Source organism: Cryptomeria japonica, chromosome 9, assembly GCF_030272615.1.
Source record: "Cryptomeria japonica chromosome 9, Sugi_1.0, whole genome shotgun sequence".
NCBI classification, from domain to species: Eukaryota; Viridiplantae; Streptophyta; class Pinopsida; order Cupressales; family Cupressaceae; genus Cryptomeria; species Cryptomeria japonica.
Genome location: NC_081413.1, coordinates 502,176,063 through 502,192,568, shown reverse-complemented (window position 1 = coordinate 502,192,568; position 16,506 = coordinate 502,176,063).

Genomic DNA, 16,506 nt, shown 5'->3' with positions numbered 1-16,506 from the left:
GGGGGGTGGGGAAGAGGAGGGGCCAAATGAGCTTCCACCTTGATGTGGTTGGCCCTGCTAAGTAGAGAATATTAAACTATTCTCTAAACCAAGCGAAGCTCAATAAGATAACACACTTTTCAATATTTCATTATGGTGCACAATTAATCTTATTGAATAATGTATATTGAATCTTAATTGTAGGGTCCAATAGAGCCAACACGAACAACAACAACACCACAAGTTGTTGGGTATAATGAACTCCCATATTGTCTTGTATGTACACTAACAGAATGAGTTGCTTCTAGTGTTGATATCCATGGTGGGACTGCAAAAGTTATGAATATGCCTCATCCTTGTAAGTTTTTTTATTAATTGTCATTTTCTTTAGCATTTTGTTACTTCATGAATGAGATGTTTTCAGATGTCTATTCCATGAATACCTCTCTCTTGTATGCTTCATGATCGATGTGTCTTCAACATGTCCACTCCATGAGAACCTTTCTCATATATGCTTGTACCTTATGTGTATTTATGTATTACTTCATGGTTTACATGTATGATTCATGCCTTGCATGTATTCATATGTATGGTTTATGCTTTACATAGATCCTTCATGCCTTATGAGCATTACTTCATGCCTTGCAGTCTTCTCAAAATATTGCAAAATCATTCAACAAGAAAAAGAGTAGTAGAGGCTACATACCAAAATAAATTAGATCTCCCTCTTTATTTCCTCACTTTCTTCCCTATTTTCTTCCTCCCTTCTTTATCACTTCCCTTTTTCTTTATTTTTCCTTGATATAAATAACCTTTTCTCCTTAATGTTCTTCATGAATCCAAAGACTCCTTTACACTCCCCAATTTACATCCATGACAACTACCTCCATAACTTCACTTAGTGTGAAGTAAATATTCTCTTCTACCATGGCCTTCATATATCCTTCATATATCCTTTCAAATATTACCATCCATATATATATCGACCCCATTCTAAGACTTTGAATTTGCCTCTTCTACCTCATTACGTGACAACAAAATGTGAGGATTTAAGAGAAGCTTCAAATCATAATAGCCCTGAGCATTGGTTCAGAAAGAGTCTCATATTATGCCTCCTAGATTGGATGGATTTGATCCTCATCACACTATTCAACTTTGTCCTCCTCACTAGATTGTTTGCACTCGTGATGACAAAATTGTGAAGATTATATTTCAACAATTTTTTTTCTTTTTTTCTTGCTTTTGATTCAACGAGAATTGGTTAAGATATCCTTTCAGTGAAATATAATCTTCACAATTTTCATTTTTGTCCACCTTTGGTCAATGAAAAGAAATGTATTGTCATGTATAAAAGAGAGGATGGATGGTGGGCACGTAGTCCCACAAAGAGATTTAATACAATATATATTAAGACGTACGGTTTAAAAAAGTCCACAATATATATTAAACTACCTTATGAAATTGAAGAGTAGCAAGTCAATCTTTCCTATCCCTAGCCTATTGTGCCTTGTTACACAATATGAATAGAACCTTAACATCATTGATCATACTCACCACTTTTTATTTTAAAATTTAAAACCAACATCCGCCTCATTTCTAATGTTGGTAAGGTTCACTATTTTTAAAAGAGTATTATATAAAAGTTTTGATGGAACAAAATTCACAGAGGAAAAGAATAACAAAATTATATTTTAGATGTTAAATGTTTTTTAATATATATTTTCTATATGATAATTAATATATTGGGAGTAGTTAAGGATAAGGAGATCATTCTTCTATTTGATAGTCTATCACCATCCTTATGTTATATTGTACTTTTGTTCTAGGAAAGCTTTTGATCTTTTGCAATTAGTGTGGGTTTTTTAAGGTGACTTTTTGTATGTCCTAAAACTGAATGGGCCTAATAGCTTCTACTCTTGTTGATAGTTGTAATGCCCATACCCTAGTTAGACTTGCAAAACCCGTTTGACCATGATTGACTTCCTATGTGGCATTCTTGAATGGTAGGTTAACCATGGTGAAATGTGTAGTTTAGATAATATAAATAACTGTGCATACTTATTATTGTGCTTTTGCATCGATTCTCGTGTAAATGTAACTGTTCCTAACCCTTGTGATAAATCTTGAGCTAACGCCTTCATTGAATATGTATTTGTATATGCATGCTTGTATGAATTCATGAGTGCAGGAGATTGTAGGTACAACACCGCTTAGGGGAAGGTTCATCTCCTTTGGAATTTGCAAGGTTGAGTATGCTCCTTCATCTTTAGAATTCGGATTTAGTGGTCATATAACTCTCGTCTTTCCTTAGCCATGGTTAGGTGAGCATCGTGTGTGGATTCGTGGGGCTTGCTTTTCATTGGGATGCGTGTCGAGAGATTTGGAGGACTTCCTCGATTTGCATGCCTTGCACGAGGTAAGTGGAGTTTGTTGTTCTAAGTATTAAATTCAAAATTATGATTAAACGTACACATTAGAGATATAGAAATTTAAATAGGTAGTTTCTTTTATATGATTAATCATTAATTTAAGAGATTTGCTTTAAATTATTATTGTAGCAAGCTTAAGGTATTTAACTGGGGTTAGTGTGCTCATTTACACATTTGCGACATTTACGCATTTGTAGTTGAGAAATTAGAATAAATCAGACCCTTGCATTAGATTAGTCATTTATTTAAAAATGTCGCTTTATTATGTTATAGCGAGTTGATTTAATAGCTAATTTTAAAATAACGAATTTATTGAGTTATGCGTTTTAGAAAGGAAAAATTTTAAAGTCATTTGGGAGATAGAATTAAATTACTCATTTCCGCATTTCGGAAGAAAAAAGGGGTAAATTATTATTATTAAACGAAATTATTTCCTTTTTACTTGTAAAGTCGATATAGTATAAAAGTTTGATTTTTAGAAAATTAAATTAATCAAATGCCTTACCCGGTCAATAGTTTCGAAATAAGAAGTAGGCCTAAAATTTGTAGTGAGAAATTAAAATTTAAAAAAACGCAATAAGAAATTGAAGCTTTTTAATTTTAAAGGAAAAATGAATAAGAGGGATTGAATAAGAGGTTTCCATTTTTCATCCATTTTATTTTAAAAATAAATGCCTAATTTCGAAATTTAAAATTAGGGCAAAATTAGGGTTTCTCCTTTTAACCTAGTTTTGAAAACATTTTGGGGGTTCTCTCTTTTGGGGATTTTTTTTTTGAAATGGAGGTGGGAAAAATGTTGGGGAAAAAGAATGGAGATCTCTTGCTTGGAGTTGCAGGTGGAGCTCTCCATCAAATTCATGCCAGGAATGCAAATGGAGGTAGGTCTCTTGTTATCTTCTATTTCATTTGAAACCAAAAGAAATATGTTTGATTCTCCCTAAAGAAATCTGAGTTCTTGTTTGAAATTATGGTGGTCATTGGATCAAGATTTTTGTTACTGTCTTATGAGCTAAAAATCTTATCTATTTAAGAGTTTTTTTTGTACATTTTTGTTGTGTTTGGGGAAAAATCATGAATTGTTATTTGGAAATCTTCCCCCATTTTGATATTTTGGTTATTCTGAAAAAGAAACAAAAAAAAAATGGAGAAGAGAGGGCTGTGATTGTTTTTTTGTTTTTTAAAAAAAAATGGGGTTGCTGGAAAATACTTTAAGTTTTGTGTTTTCAGGCTGTTGTTCTGGAGAGATATTCACATATCTTTTTGTATTGCTTCCTTATTCTATTTAGTTATGAAAAAAAAATATATATATGGATATAAAAATGGAGAGGGGTTGTTGGAACATGTTATTCTTTTTCTGTCTCAGGCTGTGTGAGTGCACTGGCAGTATGTTATATTTTTAGACTGTTTTTTTTATTGTTATAACAAAATAAATTTTAAAAAAAAAAAATTTAAAAAAAAATGTGTTTTGTTTGGACCCTATGGTAGCTGCTACTAGCTGGTAGCAGCGCTACCAGAGGTAGCGCTCTGCTACCATTTGGTAGCAGCGCTACCAAATGTAGCGTAGGCTGCCAAGGGGGGGGCCCACGTGGGTGTCCACGTGGGTACCCTCCCTCGTTTTTTTTTGAAACAAAAAAAATAAAGTTTATTTTATTAAATTTTTAATTATTATTTGTTATTATTTTATATAATTTTTCTTTAAAAAAAAAAAAGAGATAAAAAGAGATATATGTATGTAGCGTATAAAAAAAAGAATTCAGATTTATTAAGTGAAATTAAAATTAGTATAAGGGATTTACATTCAGTTCTTTGACATTATTTAATTTTAAATTCAGTTTCTTATACTATTAATCTTGGATTATTAATTAATATATTTGGACTTTAGGGAATCAACATTAGTAAATCCATATTTGAATACAAGTTTTTTTTAAATTTCATATTGGTTTCATCATACTCAAGTTAACACTTATTTTTAACATGGACTAAATAGTTATGGTGGACTAATATGAATTTTTTTTAAAATAAAAGTTAAATTATCAAATCCGTAAACTTGATCGATATTAATGGTTAGACAGATATGGTAAACGAACATCTCTACCGGATTATGCCTATATAGGTTTAAATTTCTATAATAGAATTTGGTTATGTAATGGCAAGATTTATTATGATAGTGGTTGGTTATAAGTCGGTCAAGTCCCTAGTTAGGCTACCGTCAAGCAATAGAATCTAGGTTTGTTGTTTTCTTTTGGTTATAATTCAATTTGACCCGCTTTTAAAAGGGATTACTGTGTAATAATCAATCGAAATAGATGTTGAATAGTGTATGTGTTCGCCTAAAAGGCAGAGTTGTAAAGACATGTAAATATGTAACCTTAACTATATTAAATGCCAGAGGGGTCTTGCAGTTGAGCAGACCCGGAGATGTAGCCCTTTAGGGGTGAACTCCGAGATTATATCTGTGTTGTGCGATGTTTATAGTGTACTTTGTTTTATGTTTTAAATTATCATGTATGGTTGTATTCTTGCATGAGTGTATGGTGGAAATTTAATGAATTCAAATTTAGGTGCATAACATTAAACATCTGGATAAATGTAGTTATTTAAGTTCATAAAACATTGTGAATTATGATTATGGCAAGTACTGAAGATATTGTAATTAAAGTTGTTGAAAGGAGTATTTTGATAAGGTTAATTAAACGTAGTAATAATGGAAAGAACCTTGCTAGATTAGATTATTGGATTAACTTGTTATTAAGTATATAAATGGAATGAATGTAAAAAGGAAACAAAGTTAAAATTTATGTCACAATTCTTAGATTGAAATCTAAAAGATGAACATCATATAAATATCTATCTTTTTACCTTAGTAAATGAATCACGCCATGTCAATTATGTTTCATTACATTGGATGAATTTGTTAAGTTATTTCACGTTTTAATCTTAACAATAATCCTCACCAGATAAATTTGATAATCGTGTGGACTCAATTAGGTATTCATGTTGTATATTGGATGAATATACTTAGTAATTTATGTTGTAATTATAATCAATAACCCTCACCGGATTATTTCTATAACTGGGTGAACTCAACTAGAAAACCCATATGTTAATCCTTATAAAAAGGAATCCCTCATGTTTGCTAAAGATGAACTAAAAAGGAAGGGACTCAATTAGTTGTTGATACATTAAATCTAGAAAAAGAATCTCTCTCATATTATCTTCATTTAAAAAAAAAAAAGGGGTGATATGCAACAAGATAACTGTATTTTAATCCTAATAGAAGAATGTCACTATGATCTTAATTATTCTAATCTTGAAATGATAAATGTCATCTAGCTAACGATGCTTTAATTTAAAGGATGCTCTCGTGTGTCCTTATGCATATCCATCTTAATGAAATTAGTCCATTTATTTGCATTATTAAAACTTCAAATGAATTCCATGGCTACTCACATTATACCTTTCATAAAAGAGCTTCAACTCATCAGTTGGCTATGCACGAAACCAAATGAAGGGACCTCACTCTATTAATTGTAGTTAATCCTTAAGAAACGAATTCTTCTTATTAACCATACCTTTTAATATTTAAGAAATATATATCAAATGTGGGTGAATATCTTAAAATCAAATGATGGAATCCTCGTTTCACTAATCGTAGTTTAACCCTAAACGAATGAATCTCGTTAGGCATATGTATAGCATTAAAGGATGACGTCAAGTGTGGATGGTTATCTTAAAAAAAAACTTAATGAATGAACTTTGTTGTATTTAAAACGCTTGAACCTATTGGGAGGCCTCCTAATGAAATTATGAATTAAAGTGCATTGAGTAATTAACCTCTCGATGGCCTCCTCACCAACCAAAGTAATTGAACGTTCCCTAAAGTTATAAGATGTCAAACCATTGAACACATATATAATCAAGATCTATGCATTATCTCGTAATTAAGATATCCAGTTTTATGGATCTAGTGACGAAAGTTGAGTTGGGTGTAAGGTTATGTAATCGCGTTGGGAAACCTCTTAGGATCATTTAGCCTTCCGCTGTGTTATCTAGTTAGAGATAACTTGAGATAACTTCAATCTATCTTAATAAGGTAACTTTTCATTAACGCTCTTAATTATTATTTAAAAAAAAAAAAATTTACACTCTAATTGAGTGTTTTTAACTTAAACCCATAGGGGTTTCCTGGCGGGGCATTACAATAGTTTGGTGGCTTTGAACAATGGCTCCTTCAAAGAAGCGTGATCCTTGTAATTTTGGCCTTCCATGATGTGAAAAGAGGTTATGTTATGAGTAATGGTCCAAATGATTTAGTTATTTCTTATTATGTTGAGTATGAGTAAATTTGGGCTTCCTTGGCTATGACCACTATTTTCTACTAACTATTGTGATTTAGTGTAATTTAAGCATGAAATTCAAGTAATCAAGAGGGTGGAAACAATCTTCAAGTGTTAGGGGGTACGCGACCTTGACCAAGGGATGAAAGTATCGGAAAGTACAAGTGATTCATGTGTAGATCAATGTATCATTCACCTATTAATTACTAGTAACATTCTTAAATAAACAAGCAAAGAGGTATGTTGAGTGCATATATACATTTTATATTGCCATGATATAAGTAAGATATCAAACATGTAACTTAGATTGATTTGAAATTTCATTCATAACTATTAGATCTTCCTTGTGGATTTTTGAATGCATAATGTCTCGTTGATTTCAATATCTTTATTGCAAGTACGCTTTTCAGCATGAAACTCCACTCATTGAGGTCTCTTACTAAATTCAAGTCAGTTATCCTATCAATGATGATACGTTTTGCATGCATTTTATGGGGAAATATTATTAATAGCTATGGTTGGGTTGTTCATTGTTTTGTGAAAATATATACAAGTAGATTGGGACATTAGAGTTATAAACACCATAAATTATGTTTGAGATCATTGTCCTAATTGTAACAGTCAATCACCATTGGCCCAAGGCCACACCAACACCGTTGTGACACCAAGGTTTGTGCATAATGGTGTAAGGGCTACTCTTAGGACATTTCATTACCATTACATATCCACACATAGGGTTTCCAAACACAACTTGTTTGAGTAGGTAGTATCACTGGTAAATTTGTGATTGTCACAACTGGTACCCTTAGGATAGTCATTAATATTTGGTCTATGGCACTTTTTTATGGCTTCTAAATGCTTTTATGGGGTGTGCAGGGGTCCCACACATCTCTTCCAACATTCCATCCAAGGCACTTCACTCTCACCTATCTTATATTCCACTTTCTCTATGTTGCTATCCCAGAGGTTCGATACATGAAGAATATCAGACGAATCAATCAAATCTAGTGTGTGTCTCAGAGGTTTTGGAGACCTGCAAGAAAGAGAAATGAAAATACATATTTACAAGAGCCTTTCCAACCAATGGTGTGAGTTTTTAATGGTGAAAAGGCCAAAAATACTTTTTTTCCCACTCATTGGAAACCCTAGTGAGTGTTTTGATAGCATTTGGAAAAATAGTGATATCTTAGTCAAAATATCAATGGATCTCAATGCTACAAAAGATGAAATGAAGGTAATTCACTTCTCTACCATATCCAATCGACTTCTAATAAAAATATGATGAATTTCACAATTAAAAATAATGAGAATCAAACTAAAACATTTTTGTATGAACAAAAATCTCCAACTTCATTTAGTAAAACCTTCAAAATTCAACAAGAAAAACTTGAGTGGTGTGAAAAAGGTCTATTTATGCCCATCCAAGTGGGTTACAATCTCAAACCGCCAAAAACCAACCTCCCAACCAAATTTTAAAAAGTTGTCATGACAATAATGACAACTTTTTACAATTTTTACAATTTTTGCCCAATGGACCTCAAACTTTCCCAATTAGGTCCAAATACATCATAATGGCCTCAAATAGCCTTATTTACATAAAATAACACAAAAAAAACTAAAATCTCAAATTTTGATCATTTTGGCCAAACCTAGGTCCCTAGGGTGCTCCTGCACCATCAAACCATGTGAATTAGAAAAACAAATGTGTTTTGGAAGTTTTAATGAGAGAAGCTATACAGATTTCTACCTCTCAATAAATAAAACAATACCACAAATCTCATTATTGATAAGAAAGTGTTCAATGATTCATAGAGTTCCCCCAAACCCTTCAACAAATAAATTTAACAACCCATTGGCCTATCCTCAAGTGACAAACACAATAGACAAGTTGAGAAACCATTCTATACTGTGAAATCAAAATGCATACCTTTTTCATTGGTGAGATGTGAAATTGGGCTTGTAAAATGTTTTGCAAAACCATCCCATGTTTTCACCTTTATTTATTTTGTGAATTGGAGCTTGATCTAGGAGGTTAGACAAGTTGTTTTGTAGGTTGTAGCAATAATAAAGTGCTAGAGGAATTTAGAGAGAAGTATTATTTTAACCCATTTGAACGAATAACACAAGCATTGTTATCTTTGGTGTGGTTTTTTTTTCACAAGGGTTTCACCATGCCAATCACATTTTCTTGAAAGATTCTAAAGCCTTTTTAACAAACCCATCCTATGCTTCTCTTGCAATCATAATGTTTCATGAGGTGACAATAGCTATGAGTTTTAATGGATACTTTCATTAAAGGAGCTGCTGCATATCCTTCCTCAATTGTGTAAACTAATTTATGTAAAACTCCTTTGAATTTATATCTTAAGACTGAAATCTAAACTTAATTATTATTATAATGACATCAAGCAAACAATAAGGTAAAGAAAAATCGAAGCCAAGCAAAATCTTAGACAAAAGACCTTTGATGATTAGGAGTGAAGGTCTTTTGTCTAAGGTTTTGCTTGGCTTCGATTTTTCTTTACCTTATTGTTTGCTTGATGTCATTATAATAATAATTAAGTTTAGATTTCAGTCTTAAGATATAAATCCAATGGAGTTTTACATAAAGTAGTTTACACAATTGAGGAAGGATATGCAACAACTCCTTTAATGAAAGCATCCATATACCCTTGTCAATATCTTCCCACTAATTATAGTGATCATGGGGCAAAGATCTAGACAATGAAGTGTAGGCCATGGTTCAATAGACAGGAAAACTTCGTCACTTTTGTCTACCCATTGATAGAAAGCCCTTTCAAGGGTTCCTTAGGGACCAATTCATTCTGCATAGATTGATTATATGTAGAAACCTTAGAATTGGCAAGCGATCATGTTTGTCATATGATCCTTGTACTCATGTTAGCATGCTCACCGATATATATAAATTGAGATAAACTAATAGAGCTAACAAATAGGAATTGAAGATAGTTGAGAGACATGATAGACAGAGAAAATAACTTTCAAGACATTATTGTAAGTTTGTAAGTATGATAGTAGTTCTTTATAAATTTAACGTTCTTCCACTATTTTGTTAATTGTTATTTAATTTTAGTCTACCTGTAGTATTGTTGGTGTGTAGATATTTCGCACTCTAATACTTGATCAAGCACAATCATCTTGTGATTATGAGAACTAAGTATAAGATCTTCAATAGGTTCTTTGCATTCACTTTTCCAGGGAGAAGCAAAATAAACAAATATGCTTAAGAAGACATAGAAATAAAATTAATATAAGGAAATGACCAAAAGGTCATTCACTGGATAGCAATAATCAACAAATCCATAACATAAGAATTCACAAATTAAAAATTCACAAGTGTTTCAATTCACAATGACAATGGTTTCATATCCCATCCTTTATGGGTACCCTTGGACACACCTATTGACCACTAGACTTTGATCACCCCTTCAAGGCTTGATCCAACATTACAAGGCAATATAAACATCATGGTAAAATAGTCTTAGGCTTGTGACGTCATAACAAGTGCAAATTAGTGGATCTCAACAATGCCACACATACTATCATTGATGGTTACTAGTCCTTTGCAATTAGGATTGTCAACATTGATGGCCAAAGGCCAAATCAACACATCTATGCCTTTAAAAAAAACCCCTTGAAACTGACTTGTAGAACCTACACAAGAACTAGGACTAGTCTCTTGGACTTCCAACCTCCCAAACCCTCCAACAAGACTTTATTTTGCAGCAATGACACTAGTAATTTTAATTTGTCACAGTCTGTCCTTCTAGGACAGTCAATAGTGCTTGTGTTCTTCCTTTACAACATGATCTCCAACCTTGTTGATCGGATGCACAGGGCCCCCACACATCTCTCTATCACCAAACACAAGGTGAATTAATCTCTATTCATTGAACATGGTGTATATTCAATCTTGTTATCCTTAAATGTATGATACATGGAGATATCAAACCTTCAATCCTTCACCACAAATAGAATGTGAGAAAGAGAGAGTGAGCTTAGCATAGAAATGATTCCATGAAGAAATGAGAGAGGCACCTCAAATATATAAAGGTGAGAGTGTAGTTGCAAATGTAACTCCCAAGTCTAATCATGCCATCTAACATCCTATGTGTGTGCAAAGTGCCACAATCCTCATACAGAGACAATATAATATTTCACATATTTGGAATAAATAAAATGAGATGAGACAACTCAAATAAGACAAAGGACTTGTAGGAATTCCTTAGGAATATTCCTACAAGTAACAAGCAAGATAGAGTTGTACCATTCCCATTAGGTTGATAACCTAAAATGGAAGCCAAAGTAGGTTTCAAGTAGATAAAGTCATTGCAAACCAAATGTGACTCATACAACAAACTTATAAAAAGAACAAAGAAGAACAAGAACAACTAACTTAGATAAAGTAGTGTAGACACCTAAAATTGTCCAGTCTAATTAAATAAATATCTTTATTTATTTAATTAATTCTTTTATCCTCTTCTAGCCTTATTTCTCATTTAAATAAATACATTTATTTATTTAAATTATCCTTTTCCTAAATTAAATAAATATTTTATTTATTTAATTGTTCCTGCTTCCTCTATTAATTAAATAAATGTTTATTTATTTAATTAATTCATTAACCTTTTCTACCCATGACACATGTCTTTCATCTCTTAATTCATACACTACCTACCCTCTCATTATTTTCTTATTTCTTTTACCTACCCTCTAATCATAGCCGACCATTTATCTTTTACACCTCTTAATCTTAACCCTCCATTTCTTATTGTGTCTTCTATATAAGGAGATGCTTCCTTCATTATCAATCCTAATCAAACCCTCAACTATGCATCCTGACTGATCAATCGACTACACTACTCTTTCGAACTTTCATATGCAATCCTACTTGCAATCACATTTCCGTTCTTTGTTGAGCTCTTGTGCACATATAAAATCTGAGAGAAAATATATCAAGCAAGATCAATGGAGATAGGAAGAATGGAGATCCAAACCCTATTGGACATGTGATGGTATAATCTTTGTGATTTCATTTGATTTGCATTGTCTTAGGTAATCTTCATATGTTATGGTGGATCTTTGTTATTGTTAGGCTAGGGTTTTGTGGTTGAATTCATTTAGTCTTTCAATATTGTTGTTATCCATTTTCACTGTACATATTTTGGCACGCCCGGTGTCCCTTTTGCATTTAACATCTTTTGTTGCAAATTTTGTGTTTTTGAAGTTGCAGATCTGACATTTCCGACAACATTTTGATATTTTTGCGTCTGCGTACTTTTGGATCGTGTTTTTTTATTTTCTGTCGCGTCTGTGACATCTGGAATCGCATTTGCGCCTTCGACAACATTTTTTTTTCTTGCAAATTCCAGGAAGTGCATCTGTGTTCCCTAGTCGCATCTGTGAAGTCTTCAAACGCGTTTGTGTTAAGGAACCGCGTCCGTGTTCAGGAACCGCGTCCGTGTTCAGGAACCACGTCTGTGTCAGATCTAATCGCGTTTGCGAATTTATATAGTGTTTGTGTTTCTGATAACTGCATATGTGTGCAGTTGTCGCATTTTGGTTTCTTTGATTTGGTTTTTTGTCATTCGGATTTCAAATCTGGTTTATATTGAGCTAACATCTTCAGATCTAGCTAACAAAATTGGTGCAGCTTGTCTTGAAAGAAAAAAAAAATCATTTTGTTGAAGGCCCCTATTTCACAAAGTCTTTTGGATCTAAAATTTACCTAACTTGTGTGCTTGCAGGAAGGGGTGATCATTTGAAACTACTAATAGATCTTTGTTGCAGGACCTTAGCAAGGGTTTTTGATCTTTATTATGTGCCTTATTTTCATAGACTAGAAAACACTTTAATTGGTGCACTAAAATTGAACCAGTGTCTTTTGTGTCTTGATCAATAGGCTCTTTTTGTTTCATCTTTAGAGGGCCTATCTCCCCGTGTGGTCATTAGGACTACTAGTGAGGAGAGAACGACCCAAGTGATAGCGAGGAAAACCCACCTCTTCTGAACCACTATAAACAACTGTATTCATGGTGAAAACTATGGATAACGTGTGCTGATTAGTTCATACCGACACTATGTCTCCCCATAAACCCGTTTGATCAAATTTATTTGATCATTTGTAGGGCGTAACCCCTACCGGATGGGAGCCTTCTGTATTTACAGAGCTGAAAGTGCCGCATGTATGGCCAAATGAGTGGATGCCCTTACTAGCACCTTTTTGTTTTAGAAGCCAAAATACTTCTAGTTGTTGGGTCAGGAGGTCGGACCTCTGGAGCGACCCACACACATACAATTCTTAGTAGAGATGCAAAGTTCACCACGGGGAGTTTTCGTGGGGACTGATGCTTGGCTGCCCCAAGAAGTGAGCGCCGAGGGTGGAGCTAGTGGGGTCAAGCATCTAAGTATCCGCTCTGAATAACGTAGCCTCAGGGGAAACCCCATGTGGGATCAACAACTATTGTCCTGGCCAGCCATAAGAATTGTGCTTGTCTTATTTTGAACTATCAAACATTCAAGATCAAACATCAAAACATTGTGTCTTTTGTATCTTCAAGTGTATGCAAAACATTTTTACATCAAACAACACACTTTTATTTGAGTCATTTTGAGTCTAAACACTTGCAAACATTGAGTCCTCTTGTCATGAAAAACAGTCAAAAATTCAGATTTGGTCACAACAAGTCACTTCACAGATTGGAAAAATTGCACAAATTTTCCAGAAACGCGTCTGTGTCTGATAGAACCACGCCTGTGTCATATAAACGTGTCTGTGAAGGGCAGAAACGTGTCTGTGTCCTTTGAACAACATTGCACTTACAACATCTCAGAAATGCATCTGTGTCTAACAGAACCACGTCTGTGTCATTTAAGCACGTCTGTGTCTGATAGAATAACGTATGTGTCATTTAAGTGCGTCTGTGAAGTATACAGGCACGTCTGTGTTTAGAATTGAAAAACTTTTACAGTCCAGCAAACAAGAAACAATTAGTTTCAGACTTATTGAGCTTCCTAGGTATCTCTCTGGGTTTTCATCTAGAATTCAACCTATCTTTGGGTCTCACAAAGTCCATCATTGCTTTACACTTGACATTACATTCACATTTGTCTAAACTTGAGTCAAAAGGTCACCTGCTTTTCCTCATCATACTTTGTCAACACACTACATACAACAACATTTTACTAAGTGGTCCCTCATCAAGGTCTATCACCTTTGGGTCTCATTTGGTCTTACTTAGAGTCAAGGTCAACTTACCTCATCAAGAGAAACTATCATCTCTTTGGAAGTCACATCTACTCAACTACATACATACTTGGTCTTACACTTTGGACATTGCGAGTACATCTCAGATTCATTTACATTCCATCTAACTCTTGGTCTTCCATACTCTTTCCATTTTCATCTAGTCTCACACATCTTGGTCAAGACCTAATTCATGGTTGAAACCCGTTCCCAAAAATGTAGGAGAGAAGCTAAAGAGGCTCAAGAGTCCGCAAGCATGAGTGCCTATGAGTATGAAAATTATGTCTTTTTCAATTCTGATCATACCACATTACCTGACATGGATGCCTATAGAAACATTCCAAATGTTGAGAACATGGACACTACAAACAACAATGATACACACAATGATAATATGGACAACTTTTCAGTACATTCAGCAGAAGTGGAAGACACCATTATGGATCCCCATTTCAATCGATTGGTTGAGGAAATAATGAGGAGAGATAGACAATACTTCTTACAAGTGATGACACAAAGTGGAGCCAATATCCCTCATGATTTTGACATGTCTCAAATAATGGAAAATCGACCTTTACAACAACCTCACCTCAACATGGATCAAAGGAGGCCTAATAGTGGAGGCAATAGAGGACCACATCTTGTGCCCGAATCACCATCATCTTTGTTTCAAAAACCAGAGGTCCCATACACACATGGTCAAGCATATGATACTCACCTTCATAGACCATTATGGAAGTCTTATGCAGAAAAATATGCTCAATCACATGCCAATGCTACGGACCAACCACCAAAGCAATTGGATATCCAAAGGCATGATCAAAATTTGGACACAAGGAAACCCCATGTCAAATTTGGGGGCAACACACTAGAAAAAACTCATGACATGCCTGTAGAGTATGGTATACATGGACAAAGCAGATATTCCATTCCTCACCATGACTCTATACCAAGTGGTACATATACACAACACCACTATAGACCTCCTCCATATGAACATGTGTATGATCAATATCATCCATATATGCAACATGCTCCTCCTCCACCCGATGGTTTAGGCATGGGGTTTGGTCCAAGAAGTCGATCTCCACCTAAGAACAATTTGGAACAACAAATCAAGGATTTACAAAAGAAAATGCAAACATAAATACATCGAAGCCAACTTACACAATGAGAGACATATGTCCTTATCCATTTGACAAAAGCATTCCAATCCCTCCATTTCCTACACACTTTGTGACACCTAAGTTTGATAAGTACAAAGGCAAACGAGATCCTAAGGCACATATAAGACAATTTTTCACAACTTGCATTGAGGTAGAAGCAGAAGAGACATATTTGATGAGATTATTCCCACAAAGCTTAGGAGATCAAGCCATGGAATGGTTCTCCCAACTTCCACCTGGAATTAAGTCATGGGGTGACTTAGCAGAGGCATTTATCCAACATTTCTCATACAACATAGAGACAGACATATCAGTCACTACTTTGTGCAACACCAAACAAAAGGATGGAGAATCTTTTTCATCATTTTTACAAAGATGGAGGAATCTAGCCAACAGATGCTCTTGTGAAATCCCACAAAAACAAATGGTAGAAATGTTCACCCAGAATGTTAACAAAGACATTGGTTATGACCTAAGAAAATCTTGTTTGTCCACCTTCAAGGACGTCATTGAAAAAGGCTTAGCGACAGAGAAGGTCCTAATTGAACAAGGAGTCATTAAGATATTCAAAGAAAACAAAGAGGACTTTAAGGGAAAAGTTAAGCCAAGATTTTGGAATAAAAACAAGAACACAGTCAATGATGGTGTCGTGGATGCCAATACAGTACGACCCAAAATTGTTTTTTCTGGATCAAGCTCTACAAACAATCAAGTGAATACTCAAACAACTTCAAAATCACGAAGGAAGTACACCCCATTGGGAGAACCACTAGAATCAGTTTTCAAGAAGCTAGTTGCAAACAAAATAATTACAATTCCAGATTTTCCTCCATATGAGCCAAAGGTCAAACCAAATTGGTGGAATGATGATGAATATTGTGAATTTCATAAGAGCAAGGGTCATAAAACAAGAAATTGTCATCGACTGAAGAACATCATACAATATCTCATTGATAGAGGTGACATTGAGATTGAAGGACACTCATCCAATCAAGAACATGAGATGTTTAAGAAACCATTCCCAAAACATGACAAGGGAAAAGATAAAGCCACAAATGACCAAACCAACTATACCAGAGCATCTTATAACTATGATTCAACTATCAATCACATTTCAATGGACAATTATGTCTCTACCATTATCATTAAGGACAAAACGCCTAAGAATTTTACCCAAAGACCCAAGATCATCCTGAAAGGAATTGGATCTGCTTCTAAAGCAACCTCTAAATGTAATGTTACAACTCGTCAAGGTAAATTCACTTTGCAAGGTTCTCCAGCTAAAAACACCGCTTCCTCATCAACCAAACCTGAGTATGACCTTGTAG